The sequence below is a fragment of the Callithrix jacchus genome, chromosome 7 (genome assembly GCF_049354715.1).
Source record: "Callithrix jacchus isolate 240 chromosome 7, calJac240_pri, whole genome shotgun sequence".
Lineage (NCBI taxonomy): Eukaryota > Metazoa > Chordata > Mammalia > Primates > Cebidae > Callithrix > Callithrix jacchus.
The window spans coordinates 27,026,990-27,038,163 of NC_133508.1; the positions used below are offsets into that span (position 1 = coordinate 27,026,990).

The 11,174-nt window shown below is 39.9% G+C and overlaps 1 protein-coding gene and 1 non-coding gene across 12 annotated transcripts in view; one reads left to right on the forward strand and one right to left on the reverse strand.

Moving 5' to 3' along the window:
• Positions 1-11,174, forward strand: part of LOC103790987 (amyloid beta A4 precursor protein-binding family B member 1-interacting protein-like) — a 216,554-nt gene that overhangs the window by 182,951 nt on the left and 22,429 nt on the right. For 5 of the 11 annotated variants that reach the window (XR_013519599.1, XR_013519601.1, XR_013519600.1 and 2 more), the window contains exon 1: positions 10,586-10,978. The exons of the other annotated variants lie outside the window; for them this stretch is intronic. The gene's annotated coding sequence lies outside the window, so the exon portion shown is untranslated. Of the gene's footprint in view, positions 1-10,585; positions 10,979-11,174 lie in introns of those variants that run through there. 11 annotated transcript variants of the gene reach the window in all.
• LOC118143368 (U6 spliceosomal RNA) lies at positions 3,419-3,521 on the reverse strand. The gene has a single exon (XR_004727595.1). It is a non-coding gene; the product is annotated as a U6 spliceosomal RNA (small nuclear RNA).

An 11,174-nucleotide genomic window follows, 5' to 3' on the forward strand; every position in this document is an offset into this window, starting at 1 on the left:
CTCAAGTGTCTGAGCTTTACATTTGCTACTCCTTCTGCCAAACATGCAATCTTGTCAGATGTTCCTTCTGTTAAGGATCATTCTTCTGACTTTTTACCTGGCAAACTCCTACTCAATCTGCATGCTTAACTTATATCCCACTCACTGTTTTAAACCTTTAATTCTTTACCAGAGACTTAAAGTGTCTGGCACATATTGAACATAATAAATACATAATAAATGATAAATATAAGCTCTCAGAGGACATAGCACACAATAAGCCCTGAATAAAGTAGTAAATAATAAAAATTACAACGATCATGACAAGCGCCTGATTCTATTCTTTAAATGTTTGTATTTTGTGGTTAGCTGTTGTTGATTCGAAAAAAATAAAAAATATCCTGGGTGTGGTGGCTCACACCTGTAATCCCGGCATTTTGGGAGGCCGAGGTGGGTGGATCACCTGAGATCAGGAGTTCGAGACCAACCTGATCAACTTGGTGAAACCCTATCTCTACTAAAAACACAAAATTAGCCGGGCATGGTGGTGCATGCCTATAATCCCAGCTACTCGAGAGGCTGGGGCAGGAAAATGGCTTGAACCTGGGAGGCAGAGGTTGCAGTGAGCTGAGATCATGCCACTGTACTCTAGCCTGGGCAGCAAGAGTGAAACTACATCTCAAAAAAAGAAAAAAAAACAGAACAAGACTCTGTCTCAAAAAAATAATAATGATAATATTAATCTCCTATTGGTATTGGTGCACACTGGCTAAGTTCTGCAGTTCTTGTTGCCATTTGTTTATGGTACCAGAAAGGTATTGTTGAGTTCCCAGTTTAAAGATAGTTCATCTTTAGTGACACAAATCACTATGTAATGACCCTTGAACAACAGAGGATTGAACTGCACAATTCCACCTATATGTGGATTTTCCTCATCTCTGCCACCCCAAGACAGCAAGACCAACTCTCCTCTTCCTCCTACTTCTTGGCCTACTCAACATGATGACAACCAAGACGAAGACGTCTATGATAATCCACTTCCACTCAATGAGTAGTAAATATATTTTTCTTCTTTATGATTTTCTTAATCATAATTTCTTTCTTGTAGCTTAATTTACTTTATTAATACATATACAAAACACATGTTAATTGGCTGTTTACATTATCATAAGACTTGCAGTCAACAGTAGCCAATCAGTAGTTAAGTTTTGGGGGAATCGAAAACTAATGCAGATTTTCAACTGCACAGGGGATCACCAGTCCTAGCATGCACACTGCTCAAGGGTCAACTGTAATTAATATTCATTTAATAAGCACAACCACTTATTATAAAAATTAAATAGAAGATTCATTTTTAAAACAAGTCCAGTTCATCATGATGTGATTATAAAGAACACATAAAACATACTAAATTAAAAATCTTTTTTCTTATTTATACAAAAATTTCATATAGAAATTTAGGGATGATAATTAAGTAAAAGAATTTTTTCACAAAGTACCATTTGACATCATAAATATCTACAAGTAACTTCTTTTTTTTTTTTTTGAGACGGAGTTTTGCTCTTGTTGCCCAGGCTGAGTGCAATGGCACAATCTTAGCTCACTGCAGTCTCCACCTCCCAGGTTCAAGCAATTCTGCTACCTTAGCTTCCCAAGCAGCTGGGATTACAGGCATGTGCCACCACACCCAGCTAATTTTTTGTATTTTTAGTAGAAACAAGATTTCTCCACGTTGGTCAGGCTGGTCTCAAACTCCCAACTTTAGGTGATCCACCGCCTCGGCCTCCCAAAAGTGCTGGGATTACAGGCAAGAGTCACTGCACCCAGCTGATGTAACTTCTTAAATAATTCTGTATTCTAGATTACTAAAAGAAATAAAAAAAAATACACATGTACCTTATACACTGATTTTCTTAACTGCTTTTCTGTGATCAACACTCCCTTACTTTTACTATTTTATCCAGGATACTAGTACCAAGAATAATTCACTATCAGAAGTCTTACCTGAATCACTATTTTGAGAAGAATTTTTAGGTAGCCTTTCTTCTTTGCGTTCTGAAATTAGGTGGTGACTGCTATATATAGAAAAATATAATAAATAAAATTATTTTAATACTGATACAAAAAATACTTACCAAATATCTCAAATTCTCAAAAGTATGTCGGCCAATATCAGAGTAACAGCAGAACTTTATCCCATATACTTCAAATATATAAGCTCTACAAAATTTCTTGTTAAGCTTCAAATTAAATAAGAAAAAGAGTAATGAGAAACAGTGATGAAGTGAGGGCAGTGCAGCTGAGCAAATTAACTAGAGTTAGCTTGACATAATGGAAAGTGTCCTGAACCCAGAAGAAGTCCTAGCTCTGTAACCACCAGCTGTTTGTTCTTGGACAAGATGCTTCCCTTAGGCTCAACATCTTCTTCTAAAAAAATAAGGATTTTACTGCCTTATTTCACCACAGTTATAAAGATTTAACAAGATATCATTTTTTAAATGCTAAAGTAATGGAATAATTTGTTCCTGAATTTTATTGCTAAAACTATTTTGGAATCCCAAATAAAACCTATTAAGTGTTTCTCCAAAAGTTCTAATATTCAAATGCTGCCATTTTCAGAAAATATTACTAAGTCCTAATTTTGGTTATTAGTTATTCTATTCTTTGTGGTTTCTAATCTCAATGAATTTCATAATTTATAACTGAATTCACTTTTAAATATAGCATCTCATTAAATTAGATAACATAATTGTCCCCTATTACTGAACTAATTGACCACAGCAAGGGCAGAAAACTAACAGATGTCAAGACCTGGCTTAGATGATGACTATTCCTTCTCTACCTCCTCAAACTCTGAACCAGCAGATCTTTGTAAGAATGACGCTTAATTTTCATGTTCATCATTCCAACTGATGTGGAAAACAAAACCCTACTTTTATTTAGACACAGGCCGTCATTCCAGCACCCAGGCTGGAGTGCAGTGGCGCTGTCATAGTCCACTGCAGCCTGAAACTCCTGGACTCAGCCCCGAGTAGCTAGGACTACAGCAGCACGCCATCACACCTGGATCATTTGTATTATTTTGTCGTGCTGTTAAGGTCTTGCTATGTTGCTCAGGCAGGTCTCAAACTCCTGGCCTCAAGCAATTCTCCTGCCTTTGCCTCCCAAAGTGCTGGAATTACAGACATGAGCCACTGCACCAGGCCTCTACTTTTAAGTTCCATGAAGGAGATGCGAATTGACATTTTCTCATTTCTGCAATACCTACTAACAACATATTTACACATAACATCCCACATGTTAGCTCCATTCTCATTTCATAAGTCACCTTACACATGAATATTTTTGTCATGAAAATCACAATTTCAATACTGGGTGCCACCCTTTTGCTTTAACTCACACTGTTAACAAATAGTAAAATGGCCTTCCAGGGACTGTGCAAAATATGGAACGCTTCAGGAATGTGTGTGTCATCCTTATATAGGGGCCATGCTGATCTTCTCTGTATTGTTCCAATGTTAGTACACGTGCTGCTGAAGCAGGCGCAAAGCCCTACTTTTATACATGGATACTGATGAGCCATGGAAGAGGCTTAGCTCTGTTCAATCCAACGAACCTACTTTAGGCTCAGAGAATTCTGTTGAATGGCTTCCTTGTGAGGTACAATTGTAAAATATTTTTAAAATTTAAGGTAGAGATGCAAGTAGCTTGGGAGATTTTCATTATGAAAAACAGATCACTTGAGGGCCAACCACAAGTTAGTACTCACTACTCTAGGGAAGGGCAATAGAGAACCTTTCACTGCCTAAGAAAAGCTGCTACACAATATGAAAGGGCTTTGGAGTACACACCTGGTAGCAAAGAAGAAAGGAAACTCTGTTCTCTTCCTGAAACATTATTTGAACTTCTCTGACAGAAAAATCCCAACTAATATTTGCTAAAGAAAAGAAAAACATAAGCCTTGGTCAGGCGCAGTGGCTCACGCCTGTAGTCCCAGCACTTTGGGAGGCCGAGGCGGGTGGATCACGAGGTCAAGAGATCGAGACCATCCTGGTCAACAAGGTGAAACCTCGTCTCTACTAGAAATACAAAAATTAGCTGGGCATGGTGGTGCACACCTGTAATCCCAGCTAGTCAGGAGGCTGAGGCAGGAGAATTGCTTGAGCCCAGGAGGCGGAGGTTGCGGTGAGTCGAGATCGTGCCATTGCACTCCAGTCTGGGTAACAGCAGCGAAACTCCGTCTCAAAAAAAAAAAAAGCTTCGATGGCTAACTTACCATGAAAGTCAAGGCTTAGATATGGTCTAAGATTTTGACCAAGGCTCCACATTAAGAGTTTGAGTGTGGAGGGAAGGGTCAATCTGTGTGTGGCTAAAGCTAGGATGCCAGCTGCCAGAGCAGGGTGCTAGTGCTTTGAAAACAATGGCTCAGCCTATAAACACATGTATGTGAGCTTAAAAAAAAAAGTTTTAACTTTGAAGTCTACATATGGATCACCATGAAGACTGAGAGATCTCAATCAGTAAGAGCATCCTGTTAGCAAAGGTCAATCATTTCCAGACTGCAGGACCAGTTTCAATGGCAACAATGCAGCCACAGAATCGCTGGTAACAAAAAAATGATGAGAATGTCCTTTTTTCCCCTCCTTCTGACTTATAAAAGAGGACTGCCTTCCTTGGACTTAAAGGAACCCCTTCGGTTCTTGAAAAATTTAAGGCGGACGGCATAGCAGATGGCCCCCAGGGGACAGTTCAAGATTTTCTGCGAAACTGGACATTTCAAGACTCAAATAACCAGTTAGAAAAATTAAACATGTGATACTCTTTTTATCCCATGCATAGGGGTTATAATTGGAATGAAACTAATGATATTGGGGTCCCTATGGAGTAAGTTCGTAAAATCCTGAGATAAAAAATCCTACACCCAGTTGGACACAGTGTCTCATGCCTATAATTTCAGCACTTTGGAAAGCCGAGGCAGGCAAATTGCTTGAGACTAGGCGTTCAAGTCCAACCTAAGCAACATGGAAAAACCCCATCTCTACAAAAAATACATAAAATTAGCCAGGCCTGGTGGCATGTGCCTGTAGTCTCAGCTACTTGGGAGGCTGAGGTGGAAGAATCTCCTTAGCCCAGGGGTTGAGGCTGTGGTAAGCTCTCATCATGCCATGCACTCCAGGCTGGGTGACAGAATGAGACCTTGTCTCAGAAACAAAACAAAACAAAACAGAAAGAATCCTACACCCATTGCTGCTTCTAACTAGTCTAGCCTTTTGCTTGATTTCTGGCTGATGAAGCAGACTAATTCACTGCCATTCCAAAATTACCTGAACCAAACTATGACATCTCAACTGATGTATAAGATGCAATCATTATAATTATTTTAAACCTCTATTTAGTGTTAACTAGCCTTTTATTGTAAACATTTACATACTAAACCACTGAGAACAGCATAGTTTTCTGTAGTCCATCCCTAGACATATTAAGAAAAAACATCAAAACTCTGCCGAATAAAAAGTCTGACTATACTTGATGATTCATAAAATAGAGCAGGCATGAGGGGTGCTCTAAAATAAGAGAGATATGGCCAGGCACAGTGGCTCATGCCTGTAATCCTAGCACTTTAGGAGGCTGAGGCAGGCGGATCACTTGAGGTCAGGAGTTCAAGACCAGCCTGGCCAACATGGTGAAACCCCATCTCTACTAAAAATACAAAAATTAGCAGGAAATCGCTTGAATGCAAGAGGTAGAGGTTGCAGTGAGTCAGTCGTGCCACTGCACTCCAGCCTGGGCAACCAAGCAAGACTCCGTCTCAAAAAATAAATAAATAAAAATAAAATATAAGAGATAATTTTATGCTTAGAAACTTTGATAAAGTTATATATACAGATAATTTGATATACTTTAACAATTTAGTATCTTGCCTGTCTGTGTAGAATTAACTACTTACATCTATAATAGACATAGGCATCTTGGGTGCTCAAGTGTTCATCTTTGTAAATTATCACCAAGGCTAAAAGGAGAGGACAAAAAAGAGGCCTCTTGTCTCACTGGGGTATTATATAGTAGATGTCTTTTGATGGGCAAAAACTATGCATAAGGAAAATGGTGAATGTTTATTGCAGAAATAAAAGAAAACATCGGGGAAAAAAGTACAGGTTATCAGTGCTCCACCTAGTTCCAATAACAATGGTTTAATTAAATAACGTGAGTTCCCCGACATGGTTCCAAATTCAGTTACCATGGGATTTTAACTGTGAGTAATTACATAAAGTAGAAACTTTTTGTGAGCACTTCAGTCCACAAATCACAACATAAATAACACATGCAATTAACATCAGTGACCCATCACTTCTTTCAAAGGATGCTGTTGCCAATCACTGCACACTGATTATTGAGTTTACACAGAGAGCAAAGTATGTTACTGTCTCGCCTCCTTGTCTCCCAGTGAGAAGCCCACATGATATTTTAAGAAAATGAATAATCAAAAGAGGAAATTGGTCAACAGGCATGAAACTGTAACAAAAACTGAAAAGGGATAACAGGAAGTGTAATTCAAATGAAACATGAGTGTAGTTATAGAAGAAATAGCAACAATTCACAAAAACAGATGTTTCCTTGGTATTTCAAGTATTTTTGCCAAATAAATCAATTCTAAATCTAATTGAAGCTCTATATTTACAGAAATACAGGGGGCAGAGACACATGTTGTGTTAGGCTGTTTTTCTGTTGCTATAAAGAAATACCTGAGACTGGCTAATTTATAAAGGAAAAAGGTTTAATTGGCTCACAGGTCTGCAGGCTTTACAGGAAGCATGGTGCTGGCCTCTATCTGCTCACCTTCTGTCTGGGGGCTTCCATTCATAGCAGAAGGCATTGAAGGCAAAGTGAGAATAGGATTCTCATATAAAGAGACTGGGAGCAAGAGAGCAAGCCGGGAAGGTGCCACACACTTTTAAACAACAGATGTCCTGAGAACGAACTCACTCTCAGTGGGACAGCACCAAGTTATACAAATCCGTCCCCTTGACCCAAATGTCTCCCACAAGTCCCCACCTCCAACATTGGGGATTATATCTCAACATGAGTATATTAGTTCATTTTCATACTGCTATAAAGAAACTACCAGAGACTGGGTAATTTATCAAAGGATTTATAAAAATTGACTCACCATTATGCATGGTTGGAGGGTGGGCCCTCAGGAAACTTCCAATTATAACAGAAGGTAAAGGAGAAGCAAGACACATCTTACACGGAGGCAGGAGAGACAGTGGGCAAAGAGGAAATACCAGACACTTATCAAACTATCAGATCTCATGAGGACTCTCTCATTATCACAAGAACAGCAGAGGTAACTGCCCCCATGATCCAATCACCCCCCGCCAAATCCCTCGAACCACACAAGGGAGTCATAATTCAAGATGAGATTCAGGTGGGGCCACAGAGCCAAACCCTATCAATGAGATTTGGATGGGACATGCAATCTATAGCACAGGTTAAATAATACCACAGAATGCGATCAGAAAATGGGGAGTGTTGAAATACCACAGGGTAAATAATCCGGTTTCTTCAATTAAAACTAAAGAAACCAAGAGTGCAACTAAAAAAAGATGTAGGTGACACATGTAGGTGATATACTCAAAAACATCAAAGGAAACTTAAGACATGTTGTCATCCAATTGTAATGTATAGTCCTCATTTGGATCCCAATTAAAATAACTATAAAATAATGATAATTATAATAATTTACAAGATGAAAATCTTGAAAACTGACTGAATATCTAATTTGATGCATTAAGAGTTATGTCTAAATTGTCTCAAGGTCTTAGGGTGTCAGGGCCTGTGGTTTACATCATTAATATATAAAAATGAATACAGAAATATTTGTAGATGAAACAATGTTTGAATTTTCTAATAAACTGAGGACACGTATATTATACCTCAGGCTAATAATGAGGAATATGGGGGAAGTGTGTGGAGGTATAGATGAAGCACAATTGGCCAGGTGTTGATCATTAGTAAACTGATTAAACAGTAAATTAGGTTCATCAAACTATTAACGTTTTCTCTACCTTAGCAAATGTTTGAAAATTCTGTACTAGATAAACAAAACTCTAGGAGCATAATAAAACCAAATACCCACTGATGTACCCCAAAGTGCTGAGTTTACAGTGAGTACTAGATTAATATTTAATAATCCTGTTTTTTGAACAGAGTTGTGCTCTTGTTGTTCAGGCTGGAGTGCAATGGCACAATCTCCTCTCCCTTCAACCTCCGCCTCCTGAGTTCAAGAGATTCTCGTGCCTCAGCCTCCCAAGTAGCTGGAATACAGGCACCCACCACAAGGCCCAGCTTTTCTTTTTTTATATATTTTTAATAGAGACAGAGTTTCTCCATGTTGGCGAGGCTGGTCTTGAACTCCTGGCCTCAGGTGATCTGCCCACTTCAGCCTCCCAAATTGCTGGGATTACAGCGTGCACCACCATGCCAGGCCCAAAGGATTCATTTTGTTACAGCTGTCATAAGAATAACTCATGTGGTTTATCAAAAACACCTTATTATTACATTATAGTTACTGACTAGAACAAAAATGATCATGAAGATGTTTCAAAGAATATGTTCCACTTTAATCGGCTAAAAAATATTTGGTATATAATCATTATTACCAAATGTGGGATTGGCATCAAAATAATTATCAAAAATAATTTTTAACTGATTATTCCATGTTGTGTTTAATGATAGAAGAATTATTTAATTTTTCCAAATTAAGATGAGCAACTCACTCAGATCTTTAGCCCAGGAAGGAGTAGGTGAGGCATAGCCTGCTTTCTTGGCTGTCGATTACTTCTGGAAATGATGTCGAAGGCCTTGCTGGGGAAGATGCACCTGGTAAATGATGTGGGCAGATAACTAAGAGTATAATTACTCAGGAGCCTGATAAATGTCTACATTTCAAAATGGCAAGGTTTCTACTTTGGGAAGCCAAGGTGGGTGGATCACTGCAGGTCAGAACTTGGACACCGGCCTGACCAATACTGCAAAACTTTGCCTCTACTAAAAATACAAAAATTAGCCAGCCATGGCAGAATCTGTCTGTATTCCCAGCTGCTTCAGAGACAGAGATAGGAGAATAGGGTGAACCTGGATGGGGAGGATGCAGTGAGCTGAGATCATGACACTGCACTCCACCCTGGGCCAAGGACTAGATTTAGATTTTTTTCATATAGATTGTCTCAAATCAACCAAACAAGACAAAACGTTTATATATTTTATGGTTTATAAAAAATCTTAACTCTGGTTGTTACTTAGAATTTCTATTCCACAGAAGTTTCTTAAGTGCTATTTTTGTACTAAACTTGAAGAATTTTGTAATGTACATTGGCATGCAGAGTACAAATATATCCCCATCATTTTAGGATCCCTTTACAGCATTAGGAGTATTGTAATTTTCTTAAATACCAAAAAAAAAGTTAACAATTTGCAATCTTTCCAATTGAAGGGCACGAATTCCAGCTCATGCTGCTTCTGCACTGGGAATTTGGCGCCACAATAATAAACTGAGGCATCAATGACACACTTCTCTCAACAGTAAATCTAAGAATGAAATGTTTATTTTCAGTGGTTTTGCTATTTCCTGGGGATTGTGGAGGAAATGCTTAGTTAGGATACAAATGGTGGAAGATTATACCGTGAAATTAAAGGTGAGAGATCAAGTAGAACATGCTATTGTATTACTAATATTTTACTCTGAAGAGGGCATCCTCATAAATACAGGGATTTGGAGCTCATCTTAGCACTTCTCCCCAGGTTCGTTCAATACATACCATTTTATTAAAGTTGCGTGTATACCTGTCAGTCTAACCTACTAGTTGAACAGCTCCCCTAATTGATTCTTCCATTTCTCTACCATATCTTGCCTCGAGTCAATTCTAAAGAAACGTTTGATGAAAGAAGGTAAATACCAATAACATGTGTAAAGGGCTGCATCTAGAAAGGCGCTCTATCCACGTCAGCATTAGAAAAATGTGATGTACTCAGTGTATGAATTTTAGAAAATTTCCCCATTACATTTGCTAGTTTAAATGAATATGTGTGTTATTTTCAAAAACATGTAAACTGAATATATGCTTATTGAATGCATATATATTATATACACACATTAAATATGTATGCATATAACATGTACACATGTTAACATAACAGAGTAGACTTAACTCATGGCGATGTATTTTTCTGAAAGCACCTGCAGATATTTGTCTTTCTAGTTTCAAAAACCCTCAGAAGCCATGGGGGAAAGGGGACCCTTTGGATGTCAGACAGTGCATGAGGCACACTTGGTTACAGTAATTTTAACCTAATTCATATTCATAATGCACAGTGAGGAAACCAGAAAATTGCTAGCAGCCGTCAATGAGTAACAGGTAGGGCGGGCTGCTGGGTGGCTGGGCCTTGTGAGCCGTTGCCTGGGCTCCCACATCACAGATGGAAGGGCCGCACGTGGAGGGAACTCAAGGCCTGATTGGTTCCTCCTAAGCAGGACGCGATCTGGTTGGCAGGGAAACCGGCCTTCAGTTGGGGGCCTTCAGTTAGTGCCTTCAAAGTTGGTGTCATTCCGCTGGGAGAGTCAGCAGGTGCTGAGCCGTGCAGACCTGGAAGCAAGACCCAAGGTGCCCAGGAACAGCAGAGGCTTCCCATAAAAACCACGCTGACCTGTCACATGTGGACCAAAGCCAGCCCCAAGCAGGGCCGGTGCTGGGGTTCTGCAGAGCCATCCTGCTCTAACATCTATGAGTGGGCGGCCAGCAAAGGCGCAGCCCCAGCAGAGAGGAGTTACAGGCGCCCTGAACCCGCTGTACCCCAATGCCAGCCCCAGGCGTTCCAGGCTCAGGGTGAGGGGGGCGGAGCCGTTCTTCAGCTTCGATTCAGATCTACAGGATGGAGATGGCTCTAGTGCCTGACCCCGCTGCTTTGGAGCACCCTGGCCACCAGAAGATGCCCAAAGGTAGGGAGGCAACGGATACCGCTTGGCCTCAGGGATCCTCTGGCCGTTGCTGACCCAAAGTTCCCCCTAGAGACATCCACAACCCGGGACTCCTCCCTCCCTCCCTTTGTTAGCTTTTCTAGGCCCAGCTCCCAGGCAGGAAGACTGGCTCTGCCTCAAGTCCCCACCCCTTCTTTCGCTGTTGTGTCTGGCCGGT